This window comes from Teleopsis dalmanni, chromosome 2 (assembly GCF_002237135.1).
Source record: "Teleopsis dalmanni isolate 2A chromosome 2, ASM223713v2, whole genome shotgun sequence".
Classification (NCBI taxonomy): Eukaryota; Metazoa; Arthropoda; class Insecta; order Diptera; family Diopsidae; genus Teleopsis; species Teleopsis dalmanni.
The window spans coordinates 71,114,013-71,115,356 of record NC_051847.1 but is presented as its reverse complement, the minus strand read 5'-3'; positions in this window follow the sequence as shown (position 1 = coordinate 71,115,356).

The following is a 1,344-nucleotide window of genomic DNA, read 5'->3' as shown; positions in this document are numbered from 1 at the left end:
ATGATTTTCAAACAAAATGAATAATGGACTGAGCCACAAGAGCCAACTGAGTCACTGCGCGCCTATCGTTGGGTTTTATAACCCAACTCTGTTATTTTATTTAATATGTGCATAGTAGACTCCGTCTATAGTTTTTTTCTAAGTTCTTCGACAAAGAATTAATTAATTTAGCAAATTTATGTGACTTTAAACTTGAAGTTACAAATTTATATAGACTCAACTATTTTAAAACAATTTCCACTATTCTACATCCTGAAATAGCTAAGTTTTTTAAATATCAGGTTTTGAAATTACAAATTGTTATATGAAAACAAATATCCATTTGAATAAAATGTTAAATATAGTCACGTGTACTCTGAAATCTTCTCCACTACACTATACGACAATATGGCTTAATTTTTGAGGAATGAGCTTTAAAATTTGACATGTCTACATGAAACCCATTAACACATAGTTACTAAATATATCATATACAACTATATCTCATACGGGTTTTATCATATACGCTGTATTATTATATAGAGTAAAGTAGGCGAAAAAAGTGCTGACTTCCCTAAATTCGTTGTCAAAATGACGTGACTAATAATTGGATTAGGGGTTTTTTTTTCAAAATTTTAAGTTATATTTCTTTATAAATTGGTATTACTTTATCACATTCTTTCTGTCATTGAGTATTGCGTACCAAATACATTTTTTTATTGTTCGTACTTATTTTATATAAAGATGTGTATATGTTTTATGTGATAAGAAATGGGACAGTGATATTGGGACAGTCCTATTGGGACAAGTTCCCTGTGTCGACTGTAGAGTCATAAATAAATAGAAATAAAATTTTCGTTTTCTATAAATTGACAATCATAGAAGTAAAGCAAGAAAAAATAGAAAAATATAAAATAATAGAGAAAAATAGTTGCACTTTAGCTATGGAACAATCAATCTAGCACAAAATCGCATTTTCTCAATTGCATACTTCTGGCGTTCGTAGCCACATTTTTAAATACTTACACAACAACAAAAATATCATATTAAAATAGGTTTTTACTGGGGACTGTGTTTGTACAAATAACTGGAAAGAAAAACACCGTTGTATATAACAAAGTGGAACCTGCGAAAAGTTTTACTTTTACTTCGAAATCAAGAAAAAATAAAAATTGTCGAAAAAGTCCTTTGTATTTCTATGTTTTGTTTCGGGACTTTTTTTATTTATACATAGTACAAGGACAAATACTTTTATATTTTTTAAAAATACTTAAGCTGTTTTGTTTGTTTTATATTTTATAATGATAAATGTAACAATATAAGTACGTTAGAGTAAAAAATATAAAATAACAAAATAAAATAATA